Below are 14,957 nucleotides of genomic sequence, written 5' to 3'. Positions count from 1 at the left end.
ACCTGTTAGATTAGCTATTATCAACAATACAAGTAATAGCAAATGTTGGAGAGGCTGTGGAGAAAAAGGAACCTTCATTCACTGTTGGTGGGAATGTAAAGTAGTACAACCATTATGGAAGAAAGTATGGTTGTTCCTCAAAAAACTAAAAATAGAACTACCATATGACCCAACAATCCCTCTACTGGGTATATACCCCCAAAACTCAAAAACATTGGTATGTAAAGACACATGTAACCCCATGTTCATTGCAGCATTGTTCACAGTGGCCAAGACATGGAAACAACCAAAAAGCCCTTCAATAGAAGACTGGATAAAGAAGACGTGGCACATATACACTATGGAATATTACTCAGCCATAAGAAATGATGACATTGGATAATTTTCGACAACATGGATGGATATTGATAACATACGGAGTGATATAAGTAAATAAGAAAAAACTAAGAACTGCATGATTCCATACATAGATGGGACATGAAAATGAGACTAAGAGACATAGACAAGAGTGTGGTGGTTATGGGGGAAGGGAGGGGAGGGAGAGAGAGCAGGGAGGGGAGGGGCACAAAGAAAACTAGATAGAAGGTGATGGAAGACTACTTGACTTTGGATGTTGGGTATGCAACATAATTAAATGTCAAAATAACCTGGAGATGTTGTCTCTGAATATATGTACCCTGATTTATTCATGTCACTCCATTAAAATTAATAAAAATATTTCTTTCAAAAATAAATGGATTCCAGAAACGCCTTTAAGAGAGAAAACATAAGTATTTAATAAGTAAAAGTTTGCTGACATTGCAGTTATTATATTTAACAGCTTGGGCATATTCATTTGCTGAGGAAAAAGATGAGAAGTTTGAAAAGACCTATTATAAAGTGACAGTTTGATTTGTGTGAAAGATGATATCTCCACTCCATCTTAGTTTAGTTCATTAATGTGGCTGCATAATGTAAAGTTTGTAATTAAGCATGACAAAAACACAAATAAACAGTGCCATCTTATGGGCAATGTTTAAACTTGATGTATATATACAGTCATGCATACCTGTGTCAAGCAATGAATTTAGCATACACAAATATCCATCATAGATGCCAGAAGGATCTTATTTTTCTCACTAATAAATTTTCAGGGCCTGAAAGCTTGTATTGACATTAGAGGAATGCAAGACACCAGCAAGCCACATGCCTAAATATAGTGTGACTTGCACCTGTCCAATTTATAGACTAGTACGTTCATATTGGTCTTTTAACATCTCCATGAAAATGCCACTGCGGCCGTGTGTTTGTTTCTTGGAGCTCCTGAAGAGATATCCCCCCCCCCAAATTTAAGTTCTTTTATAAATCTAGGATGAAATGTATCTGGCTCAGGTATCAAGTTTTGAAAAGTAGGTAGATGAATGTCATGTATAAAAATAAGAAATCCTATTGTTATTCTGCTCAACTGTTATTCATAACTCAGGTGGGAGGAACAGACAGGAAAAGCCTGTTTCACCAAAACTCATTTTCTGTTGAAACTAGTGAACTGGTTCTGTAGTGGGCTGTCTTAAAAGATGATCTGTCCATAAAGACACAAATATTTTAAAAGAGGAATTTCAAATTATCATTCTAGTCAAACATTTAATAACCACTTAGCATTGTGCTAGAGCTAGCTATACATGGAACAGTCAGGTGGCCCCTAAAGTTATTGAGATAGTTGTTACTTGGAATGTTCTATAGAGGGGAAAATGTTCCAAAGGTGAGGTGTGACTTTAAAGGATTGGGGAATATAAAATAAAAGTGGAGGTAATTTTGATGATGATAGCTAATGTTTCTTGAGCATTTACCATGTGCTGGGCACTGTTTAAATGTTGTACATGTACAAATTCATTTAACCCTCATGAAAATGTAATGAAGTAGGTTCTAGTGTAATCATCATTCTACAGATGGAGAACTGAAAAAGAGAGCATGAGTAATTTGTCTAAAGTCAGTGACAGCTCTACTAGAAAATCTCATGTAAGAAAAAAAAAAAGGAAAAATAGTAGGTGCCATGATAGAAATACTGTGCCCAAGCTAGGACAACTGCATGACTATTAATTCTTTCATTGATTTAATAAATCTATAATTATCTGGGTACCTATTCTATGCCAGGTACTATTGTCAGAGTTGAGGATTGAACAAAGCAAACAAATCTCCCAACATACTATAATGTCTTGTAATGATTAGAAAACAGGATAGAGTTAGAGAATGCTTGGGCACACTATTCTAGACTCAAATAAATACCAGATGAAATAACTGATACCTACTCCCAAAGCACTTTAAATTTGATGATGAAGTCAGGTAGATCTAATAAAGAAGCAGATTGTGAATCGTGCTTTGAGAGAGGTAAATACGGACTGCCTGGCAAGACACAGGGCAAGACACATCACATCACTAGATTGTGATGAAGATTATTAACAACACTTTTCAGAGATAGTGATGTTCCCACTGGTAACTATGCAATGAACAGAATTAGTTAAACAGGAAATGTGGGGACACCTTGGGAAAGAATAAGCACAAAACACAAAACTTAAGAGTTGGGCAAGATCTAATAACTGACGTGTCTTATGCCAAAGCACCTTACACTTTATGTTTTCTCAAGAAAGCAGGTGGTGATGTAAACTCATTTCCTTTCTTTCTTTCTTTCTCTCTCCACTGGTATCTTTTCCACTTAAGTAAAAGACTTTTCAAACTAACAGCAAAGACAGTGTAGACACACTGAAAATACACACACACACATACATACACACACAATAAGATTTTCCCCTCAATATCAGTGGATGACTTTTCTTCAAGGACAAAGGTGAAAATAATACTTTTCCTTTCTCACCTTCTCCCCTTCTAAATCTTCTTTCTTCTTTGGGGGACCATCATGTGAACTTCTAAATTTTATATTCCTCAAAGTCTAGGTAGGCATTCTCAGGAGGTGGTGGAGCAGCAGACATGTGGAGGTAAATTTAGGGGTGCCTTGGACTTTTTACTGACCTGCCGCAATCTGGGCACTGGTGGAAGCCCAACACTGGTACGCAGCTTGGCTCCTTTCATGCACACCAAAACCCAGAAGAGGCAACCCCAAACTGCAGATCACTTGGTAGCTCCAGACAGGTAGCCCAAAGCTGGTTATAGGGAGTGTCTGACATTGACCTGCACCAGAATCCCTCCCAACAGGACCCAGAACCAATACAACTGGTGGTGGGCCTCAGACCACACCACAGAGTAATCTAACCTGCCACACAAGCAGGACACCCAAAGGGTGGTTCCAATAAGCACCAGACCAGCAAGGGCAAACTCCCTTTTGGGGTTTGGAGGTGGGGGATGCAGCCACTGAACAGTGACTCATACACTGTGGTTGCAGTTAATCCTTATAGTCAACAAGTTTGAGGGTCTCACTCACAGATGGGCCAACAGCAATCAAGACTCAACTACAACAGGAGGGCCCACATAGGCCACACAAGGAACATTCCTGGAGCATCCAGCTCAGGTGATCAGCAATTTGTACCTTGAGTCCCACAAGACACCTACTACAAAAGACTACCATGTCAACTCTGGAAGACATAGCATACCTACCTAATACACAGAATCAAATACAAGGAAACAGGAAAAGGTAGGTAGGAAAAGAAATATGCTCCAAATGAAAGAATAAGAGAAATCTCCAGGGGAAAAGAAAACTAAATAGAAATGCAGAGTTCAAACCATGGTTACAAAAATGCTTAAAGAACTTAGGAGCAGAATAGATGAACTCAGTGAAAACTTAAAGAGATAGTATGCATTAAAAAGCACCTAAAAACCATTAAAAAGAACCAGTCACAATTAAGAATATTTGAAATAAAAAATACACTAGAAGGAATCAACAGCAGGTTAGATAGAGCAGAGGATTGAATCAGTGACTTAAAGAACACGATAACAGAAAATACCCAAGCAAAGCTGAAAAATTAAATAAATAAATAAATAAGTAAACAAACATAATTTTTAAAGATAAGAAAAATGTAAGGGACCTCTGAGACAACATTAAGTGTAATAACATTTGCATTATAAGAGCACCAGGAGAAAAGAGAGACAGAGCAAGAAATTAAGAACCTATTTGAAGAAATAATGGCTTGACTACATCACTAACCTGGTGAAGGAAAAGAGTAAGTAGCAATCAAAACAAACCCCAAAAGGCCCATGGCATGAGATATAGTCATTAAAATGACAAAATTTAGAAACAGAGAATTTTAAAAGCAGCAAGAGAAAGTTAGTTACCTACAAGGGAGTTCCTATAAGACTGTCAACAGAAACACTTCAGGCCAGAAAGAATTGGTATGAAACATTCCAAGTGATGAAAACCAAGGACGTACCACCATGACTACTTTACCCAGCAAGGCTGTCATTTATAATTGAAAGAAATAAAGTACTTCCCAGAGAAGAAAAAGCTAAATGATTTACTACCATCAAACCAGTATTACAAGAAATGTTAAAGTGTCTTCTTCAAGAAGAAGAAAGAAAGAACAAAAAAAGAGGAACGCAGTCATAAAGACTGAAATGGCAATACATACACAATTATCAATAATCACTTTAAATGCAAATGAAGTAAATGCTTCAATCAAAAGACATATGGTAGCTGAATGAATAAGAAAACAAGACCCATATATATGATCCACAAGAGATCTACCTCAGAATGAAAGATATAACAATGTAAAGGGGTTGAAAATCATATTTCATGTAAATGGAAATGAAAAAAAAATCCAAAGTCTTTTATTACTATATCTATTATTACTATCAGATAAAACAGACTTTAAAAGAAAGACTATAATAAGAGACAAAGAAAAGCATTACGTAATGATAAAAGGAGCAATTCAACAACAGAATATAACCCACGTAAACATTTATATGACCAACATAGAAACACCTAATATATAAAGCAAATCTTGATGGACATAAATGGACAAATTGACTGTAATATAGTTATAGTAGGAAATTTTAACACCCCATTAACATCAATGGATAGATGTTCTAGACAAAAAAAAATTAATAAGAAAACAGTGACCTTAAATGACACACTAGGCCAGATGGATTTAATTGATATTTTCAGAGCATTTCACCTCAAAGCAGCAGAATATACATTTTTTTCAAGTGCACATAGAACATTATCTAGGATAAACCACATGTTAAAACACAAAACAATTCTCAAAAAAGTTCACAGAGATTGAAATCATATCAAGCATCCAACCACAATGGTATGAAACTAGAAATCAATTACAAAAAAATGAAAAACATACAAACACATGGAGTCTAAACACATGCAGTCACAGCAATCAGACAGTGATATAAAAAAATGAGTTGGTTAACAATGAGATTCAGGAATAATTGAAAAGTTACCTTGAGACAAATTAAAATGGAAACACAACAACACAAATTTGATGAGACACAGAAAAAGCACTTCTGAAAATTTATAACAATACAGTCTTACCTCAAGAAACAAAAGAATGTTATAATAATCTAACCTTACACCTAAAAATACTTTTAAAAAGCCCAAAATGAATAAAAGGATGGAAATTATAAAGATCAGACCAGAGATATATGAAAGACTTTAAAACAAAAAGATCAATCAAACCAAAAGCTTCTTTTTTGTTGTTTTTTGAAAAGATAAGGAGATTGACAAACCTCTAACCAGACTCATCAAGAAAAAAAGAGGACCTAAATACATAAAATTAGAAATGAAAGAGAAGTTACAACTGACACTACAGAAACACAAAGGATTATAAGAAAATATTTCAAACTACTATATACCAATAGATTGGACAATCTGAAAGAAATGGATAAATTCCTAGAAACTTACAGTTTTCCAACATTGAATGAAGAAGAGACAGAAAATCTGATCAGACCAATTACAACTAATAAAATCTAAGCAGCAATAAAAAAACACCCAGCAAACAAAAGCTTTGGACTGAATGGCTTTACAGGTGAATATTATAAAACATTCAAGGAAGAACTAATACCTATCTTTCTCAGAATATTTCAAAAAATTCAAGAGGAAGGAAAACTCCCAAGCTCATTTTATGAGGCCAGTACTATTCTAATTACAAAACTAGATAAAGATACTACAAATAAAGGTAATTATAGGTTAATGTCCTTGATAAACATACATGCTAAAATCCTCAACAAAATATTAGCAAACTAACTTCCGCAATACATTAAAGAGATCACACATCATGATCAAGTGGGATTTATTCTGGGGATGCAAATTTGGTTCAATGTCTGCAAATCAATGAAAATGATACCCCACATTAAAAAATGACTAAGAATCATATGACCATAGCAATGGATGAAGAAAAAGCATTTGAAAAATCCTCCCCATATATGAAAAACACTCTCCACAAAGTGGAAATAAAGGAAACATACCTCAGCATGAAAACAGTCATATATTACAAACCCCCACATCCAACATTATACTTAATAGTATTTTTATACACCAATAATGAACTATCAGAAAGGGTAACTAAGAAAACAATCCCATTAAAATTGCATTTAAAAATAATAATAAAGTATCTAGGAATAAATCTAACCAAGGAGGTAAAAGACTTGTACTCATAAAATTATGTAATACTAAAGAAAGAAAATGAAAAGTCAAATAAATGGAAGCATAATGTGTTCATTTATAAGAAGAATTAACATCATTTAAATATCTATATACCCAAAACAATCTACAGATTCAATGCTATTCTTATCAAAATATCATTTGTTTATTTTACAAACCTAGAACAAATATTACAAAAATTTATATGAACCACAAAAGACCCCAAATAGCCACAGCAATTTTGAGGAAAAAAAAGAACAAAATTGGAAGTTCACACAATCTGGTATCAAGCTTTACTATAAGTCTCTAATAATCAGAACAATGTGGTATTGGCATAAAAATAGAAATATTGATCAATGGAACAGAATAGAGAGCCCAGAATTAAACCCACACCTATATGGTCAATTAATTTTTGGCAAAGGACTCAAGAACATACAATGGAGTAATGACAGTCTGTCCAATAAATGGTGCAGAAAAAATTGGACAGATAAGTGCAAAAAAAATAAAACTAGACCACCTTCTTTCACCATATACAAGAATAAACTCAAGAGAAATTAAAGACTTAAAGATAAGACTCAAAATTACAAATATCCTCAAGAAAACCTTGGCTGTAAAACCTCAGCTATTTCTCATAGGAAAAATTTTTCTGCTATATCTCCTCTGATAAGGAAAACAAAAGAAAAAACAAACGAAAATACATCAAACTAAAAGTTCTTGCACAGTAAAAGAAAATCATTTTAAAAATTTTTATTAATTTTAATTTGTGTTAACATGGGTTCAGGCGTCCCACTCAATATAACACCCTCACCCTCCACCCCTGTGACCCCGATTATGACCCCTTGACCCCTTCACCTTCTCCCCCTAACTCCCTCCCCCTTCCCTCTGGGATTTGCTGCCCTTTTATCTGTATCTATGTGTTATGTATATATACAGTGTGTCTGTAAAGTCATGGTGCACTTTTGACTGGTCACAGGAAAGCAACAAAAGATGATAGAAATGTGAAATCTGCACCAAATAAAAGGAAAATTCTCCCAATTTCATACCTATTCAGTACAGTTTGATGTGGACTCCATTTGTTGCCCTACAGACATCCAAACGATAGTAAAGTTCTTGCCACACACAGGTAAGGACATCTGGTGTAACAGAGTGAATAACGTCTGTGATTCTCTAGTCTTGCTTAGGTGTGTAATTATCGAGCACACGCATGCACAGATTTTTTAGGGCTCCTTAGGTAGCTATCCCATATAGCCTCTACAGACTCATCACTGACTGATGGCCTACCAGAACGGGGTTTCTCCACCAAACTGCCAGTTTCCTTCAACTGCTTATCCCACCGAGTAATGTTATTCCTATGTGGTGGCGCTTCGTTATAAATGCGCCGATATTCACATTGCACTTTGGTCACAGATTCAAATTTAGCGAGCCACAGAACACACTGAACTTTCTTCTGTACCGTCCACATCTCGACTGGCATGGCCATGGGCTGCTCCGCTGTATACACGGTGTTGTGTCATCATCTGCGCATGCGCACATGCTGCCACATCATCCTACAGAAACTGGGAGGGTTTTCCTTTTATTTGGTGCAGATTTCACATTTCTATCATCTCTTGTTGCTTTCCTGTGACCGGACAAAAGTGCACCATGACTTTACGGACACACTATAATTTCATCAATCCATTCACCTTCTCTGATCCCATCCCATCATCCCTCTTCCCTCTGACAGCTGTCACTCTGCTCCCTGTGATTTGCCTCTGCCTCTATTCCATTCCTCAGTTCACTTTGTTCATTAGATTCCACATATAAGTGAGATCATATGATTTTTTTTCTTTCTCTACCTAGCTTACTGCATTTAGCATAATAATCTCCAGGTCCATCTATGCCATTGCAAAAGGTAAGATTTCCTTCTTTTTTACGGCCATATAGTATTCCATTGTGTATATGTACCACTGCTTATTAATCCACTTGACCACTGACAAATACTTGGGCTGTTTCCAGATCTTGGCTATTGTAAACAATGCTGTGATAAACATGAGGGTGCATATCTTCCTTTGAATCAGTGATTTGGTATTCATAGGATATATTCCTAAAAGTGGGATAGCTGGGTCAAAAGGCAGTTCCATTTTTAAATTTTTGAGGAAACACCATACTATTTTCCACAGTGGCTGCACAAGTCTGCATTCCCACCAGCAGTTCCCTTTTCTCCACATCCTCGCCAGCACTTATTGTGTGTTGATTTGTTAATGAGCACCATTCTGACAACTGTGAGGTTGTATCTCATTGTGATTTTAATTTGCATTTCTCTGATGATTAGTGACATTGAACATTTTTTTATGTTCCTATTGGCATCTGTATGTCCTCTTTGGAGAAATGTCTATTCAGTTCCTTTGTCCATTTTTTAAATTGGATTGTTTACCTTCCTGATGTTGAGTTTTAGAACATTTTTATAAATTTTGGTTACTAACCCCTTATCAGATGTATTGGCGAATATGTTTTCCCATTGTATGGGTTGTCTTTTTATTTTGTTAATGGTGTCTTTAACTGTGAAAAAACTTTTTAGTTTGACATAATCCCATTTGTGTATTTTTTTATTTCACTTGCTTGTGGAGATTAATCAGCAAAATTATTGCTACAAGAGATATCAGAGAGTTTTCTATGTTTTCTTCCAAGATATTTATGGTTTTGCAACTTATATTTAAGTCTTTTATCCATTTTGAGTTTATTTTTGTGAATGGTGTAAGTTTGTGGTCTAGTTTCATTTTATTGCATGTACTTGTTCAATCTCCCCAACACCATTTATTTACCCCACTGTATACTCTTACCATCTTTGTAAATATTGATTGACTATAAAGGTGTGGGTTTATTTCGGGGTTATCCTTTCAGGCTGGCTGGCTCTAAGGGTCAACTTTGACCATGTGTATTAGACACTGTGCAGTGTCTGTCCTGATGGGTGTATTTATTCTCTACTGTGTCTGGTGCCTGCTAGATTTCTACTTTGTGTGCTACTTGTGTAGCTAGCTGAGTCTAGGGTTGGTGCTGTCTGCCACCCACTACTGATTGCATTGGTTCTAGGTCTTAATGAGTTGGCATCAGCATTGTTTGTAACCTTGTGTGGGCTACCTGTTTGGAGCTATTACTCTGTTCATTGTTTGTGTCTGTGTTTTATATGCCTGGGTAGTGTGGGAGTCGATAACCTGTGTATAAGGATTAGCTTCCTCCTGCTTAGAGATTACAGAAGCTCCATAAAAGCCCCAAACTCCATAAGATTTGCTTCCACTTTTCAGCTGCTCTACCTCCTCTTACAGCTGCCTGGTCTTCACACAGAGCCTTCTGAAGAAAGACTGTAGTGTGGGCTCAGACTGGCCACCCCTCTACAGGTTGCAAGCTTGTTTGTTTAGGGCAACTGAGGTTGGGAATACAATGTTAGTGGGACCCCCTACTTCAGGGGTCTCTTGGTCAGGAGCTCAGTATAGGGAATGTGGCCCCTACTGCAGAGCTTAATCCCTCAGCCACTGCTGAATACTCAAATTTTATTTCTCTCCAACAAGCTGAACAGCAGGTTCAGATCCAGTGGGGCCAACAGTCCCCTCTGCAGAAGTTCTTACATCTGGTGAGACCCTGGTCTCAGGGAGGAAGACTGAAAGAGTCCTCTCCTGGGGCTGACTGTGTCCCCCCAGAAAGTGACTAAGCCCCTCAACCAGATCCAACAATAGACTCACTGGGACCCACACTTTAAATGTCCATGCTTCAAGCTTGTCTCCCTTCTCCCTGTGAAATCTAGCCCCACGGGCCAGGATATTCAGCACTCTCGCCAGCTGACTGTGAATCTCCACCCTATTTAATGTACATGAGCTATTGTGCAGGTGTTGATCACAGAAAGCAGAACTCGCTTCAGCTGGGCCAGGTGTGAGGAGCCCTTCCTTAGAATACCAGTCTAGCAAGGGTTGTTAGGTCCTGAACTGATGCTTTTTCCACAGCTGGCCACTGGATATGCCATCTCTGGGCCTCCTTGGAGGAAACCCAGCACAGACCAGTAGGAGACTGGCCCTCAGCAACCTTTTTGGAGCTACAAACAATCCAGAGTTTGTGGCTGCCTTTGCTGGGCACAGATGCTTATGGAAATACCAAGCTACAGGCCTAGGCTGGCTTTTACCCATGCTGGGCCTGGGGGAAGATCCGCTTAAAAGTCCTAGTTTCCCTGAGTCCCGCCTCTTGCAGCCTCTGTCTGCTGGCTGTTTGTTGGGCTCCACCACTGAAAAGACCTCTGGTAGAGTCTAAAGCAGTGGTTCTCAACCTGTGGGTCGTGACCCCGGCGGGGTTGCCTAAAGCCATCAGAAAATACATAATGCATATCAGGTATTTACATTCCAAATCATAACTGTAGCAAAATTACAGTTATGAAGTAGCCACCAAAATTATATTTTGGTTTGGGGTCACCGCAACATGAGGAACTGTATTGCAGGGTCACCGCATTAGAAAGGTTGAGAACCACTGGTCTAGAGCCTGCGGCAATTCAGGGATTAGGAAGGGTGGTGGGTGTGGCTCCACCCCTCAGCCTCAGGTGTCAGTCTGTCCAGAATTTTTTCAAAGACCTCAGTAGGGTATGGCCCCAAGGAGTCCAGTGGGTGTGGCCTCTGAGACCCAGAGGTGTGGTCTGCCCACAGTCCAGACAGTTTCTACTGAGTCTTCCATGAGGCAGAATCACCAACCTTAGTTAGACTCAGGAGCATGTGGGGGACTCTCCAAGAGCCCCACCTATTTCTCGCAGATAGAAACCCCAGCTCTTTTCACCACCAAATACTGTGTGAGTGCCTCTTCTAGGCTCTGGGGCTCTAGCTGGGGCTCCGGATCTAGGGTTGAGCACCCACACCTCTCAGGGCAACCCTCCCCACAGTGAGAGTCCCTCCAGACCCTTAGCCTCTGCTCACTCCTGGGAGCAGGGCAGCCCTTTCCACGTCTCCACCCTTCCTACCAGTCTCAGTGTGGCTTCTCCTGTGATCCTTGGTTATAGACTCCTCTTCATTAGTCCAAAGTTTGGTTTTCAAGATGATTATTCTTAAATTAAGTTGTAATCCAATTTGGTCCTGGGAGGTGGCAGTTGGAATATCCATCTACTCTATCGCCATCTTGGAATCTCCAAGAAACTCTTTCTTATGACTAATATCCCATTGCCTATCTGTAACACAGCTTTTACATCCATTCATCTATTGATGGACACTAGATTGCTTCCATAACTTGGCTATTGTAAATAATGCTGCAACAAACAAGGGTGCGTAAGTTCTTTCAAAGTAGTGTTTTGTATTTCTTCGAATATATTCCCAAAGTGGAATATATTCCCAAAGTGAGTTTCCAAAAAGAAAACCTATTGAAATGGAGAAGTTATTTGCCAGTGATTTGTTAAATAAGAGGTAATGTCCAAAATTAATAAAGAACTCAAAAAACTCAACACTAAAATAAGAAAGAACCCAATAAAAATTAAGCAGAGGATTTGAATAGAAAATTCTCCAAAGAGGGCATACATATATATATAATAATATATATATATATATATATATATATATATATATATATATATTTCACATTTCTCAATGTCCCATGCAGTTTGTTTCTTTTTAAGAAGTCACCTTTCTCTACATTGGCTCAATCAAGTCTCAAACACTTTCTGTCTGTTGTACAAGACTCAGTACTGATTGCCATGGCATAGATTTTCTATCAATGTTTCCCATCAAGGTGAAGAAATGCATCTTTTCTAGATGAGGTTAATGGAGACCCTTTGTGTGGATACTTCGTATTCAGTACTTGAGCAAGATACAAGTTGGTGTGCTAATGAATGCTAATTAGGGTGAATTATAGAATGTCCATCTGTCACACTAGTTTATTTCATTGCATCCCTCTGCTGGAAAAAATTCCACTTTTTATTGTGAGGGTTAATTTAAACAGAGTAAAAAAAAAATTTGTCTTCAGTTCACATCTCTGTAATAATCATCATTATTCACACATATTTTGTGCCTTCTGTATCTCATCTAGATGGCTAAATGTCACTCACTCAGAGAATATGAGAAATAACAATGATACCAATTAATAAATACCAAGCAAATGCACAAAGTCTACATTCTTGTGCAAATATAGAATGAAGTCCACAAAGACCTTTCTGAAATGCTTGGCTGTAGATGCCCTGAATGGCTTCTGAATTGTTTGATGTTATTTTAAATTGAAATAAAAGCATGATTTTATTTGAATGATTAAAAGTTGATTTTTAGTTTATATCTTTCAAAAAGCTTTGGGGAAAAATGATGATAATATGAATCTTGATACCATGTGTTGAAAGGTTTTTTGTAAGAAGATATTTTGAATGTAGAGGTGTACCTTTTCTAGTAGTTGGAGGAAGGATTTCAATGTAGACTGAAATGATTTACCCATTTGCCAGAATGTTAAAATAGGTCTCTTCCTGGTTCAGATACCAAGCTGTGAGTCAGACCCTCTTCACGTGTGGAATTTCTACACACTTGGAACCCCCTTAAACTTTGAAATAAAAAGGGTAGAGAAAGAAAAAACTTTATGAAGCAATTCCATTGAAGAGAACAATTATTATGCTAATTCTCCATCCCTCCTCTTCTTCCAAGGCCCCAGGAGGACTTGAACAGGTACTAGTTCCCTTTCCTCAAGTCTAGTGAAAATGACTTTCTGCAAACTGCTCAGAGAGTTAGCCAGAAGGACCAGTGCCTGACCCACATCTAAAAAAGTTCAAGTTGCCTGTGACCATGGTGGATAGCAGTGGATGCACTGGTACAGGCCTGTACTACCAGAGGCATTAGGGCATTAGGGGCAAAGGACTTGTGTTTCCTATGGACTAGACTTGGGCCAATCATTGTAAGGTTACTATTTCCCAAGAAGAACCTCCATTGGCCAAAGAAATTTTAATCTGTATAAAGGTTTGCTATAAACTTCTTAGAACAATGTCTAAATTTTGGAAATCCAAGCTCTTTCTTTCACATGTGTGAAAACTAAGACCCATTGAGTGATTTCCCCAAGGCCACAAGCAGTAGGGCTCAGAATCTAAAACATTCAGCAGAATTACAGCTAGAATCATTGGGTGCAAATGTAGACCAAATCAAGAACAGCACTTGGTATCTCCAGCTTTCCACCACCTCTTCATGTGAACAGGTAGCTTCAATAGCTTTTTAGCAAAAAACAGGTCCTAGGCACAGTCTAACAGAGTTTATATGAGGTGACACTAAATTATCATTGCATCAGGATGTGTTTCATCTTGTTGAGTTAATAGATGTGATAGATTTGTTTGTGTTCTATGTTTATGATGAATGAGGGGAAACACCAGCTGTTAGGTCTAATTTTTGGACCTGGATGCCTGAAGCAATCTGATTGAAGTGGCATAAAATGTAAGATGAGGAATTATGACTTCTGGTTTTATGTAGAAGTTTTTTCAAGTCCTTCCACTGTTGTGACAAGTAAACTGCATTACATCCCACAAGACACTGCACTACATAATTGCTCAGTCTGTGTGAAGAAGCCAAAAAGGCAAACCCACCAAAGCTGCATTAACCAATTTAATTGTCCAGATCTTGGAATAATAGGATTCCAAAAGAAGAACAAATCACATTTTAATTTCTACTCACAGGCACATACTGTGTTTTGCAAATTTACAACCATCAGGATCAATCTCACTGAGATACCCAAGGACTCAAAATCCATACATTGATTGCTTTCATCATTTATTTTCTATATTTCTACACTATTTCTTTTGCATCATATTTAAATTTAAAACACAGATTCCCTGATCATCCTTCTGGTCTTTGCTAAACACAAGGGAAGCTGGCAGAGAAGGGTAAAGAAATATGATTTTCCAAAAAGAACACTCTTATCATAAGCAGCATGACTTCTAATAATCTCTAGATACAGTTTTTTAAAATCCTAAATATTAAATCGGAGGGACTTTTAATAATAAATAAATACATACATACATATATACTTAAGTGCTTCACTGGGTCATACAGTTTTTCCTTTTGGTTTTAAAAGCATTTCCATCATGAAAACTTGGTGTCTCACTATTAAAATTCCACCTCCCTTCTTAGTTTCCTGATTTTTCTTCTTTTCTATTAACCATTTTTATCCCCTCCTTCATAGAATGAGAACATTCCTTTTCTCCATTCATCACTTTCTCCATTCCACGATATTATTTTAAAAGAGGAAAGCAGAACTTCTCCACATTCCTTTTCATTATGGTGTTAAATGCACGTTTTTCTCACCCGGAGCCAGTAGGATTAAGCCTGGGGGAAGTAGGGACCGGGGCTAGGTGCACATTCTATGACCTGCTTCTCATCAAGCTGATTTCTGTCTAGGCTGTGGCCACATTAACCTGTATGTATAT

This window comes from Saccopteryx leptura, chromosome 4 (genome assembly GCF_036850995.1).
Source record: "Saccopteryx leptura isolate mSacLep1 chromosome 4, mSacLep1_pri_phased_curated, whole genome shotgun sequence".
Taxonomy (NCBI): Eukaryota; Metazoa; Chordata; class Mammalia; order Chiroptera; family Emballonuridae; genus Saccopteryx; species Saccopteryx leptura.
Note: the sequence above shows the minus strand (reverse complement) of the source record.